The sequence below is a fragment of the Penaeus monodon genome, chromosome 15 (assembly GCF_015228065.2).
Source record: "Penaeus monodon isolate SGIC_2016 chromosome 15, NSTDA_Pmon_1, whole genome shotgun sequence".
Lineage (NCBI taxonomy): Eukaryota > Metazoa > Arthropoda > Malacostraca > Decapoda > Penaeidae > Penaeus > Penaeus monodon.
Window position 1 is genome coordinate 50,478,096 of NC_051400.1, and position 274 is coordinate 50,478,369.

The following is a 274-nucleotide window of genomic DNA, read 5'->3' on the forward strand; positions in this document are numbered from 1 at the left end:
TTTCTGGACAAGTCGATCGGCCATTGTACGGTTATCTTATCGTTGATACTTGAGTGCACTGTGACGAATGAAGTGTTCCATAGCTTTTCCGTAACTTGCCTATGCCTGGCAGTAAATTCACCAGCCAATCAGCATCTATTAGGATTAATGACGTTATCTGTCCCAGCACGTTGGGACATATACCAAAAACGTCTATACATGACATAGTTTCACGCCCGATCAGCAAACTTGACAGAACTTCCAACATGACGCTGATGCCATGAGGATTGAATAA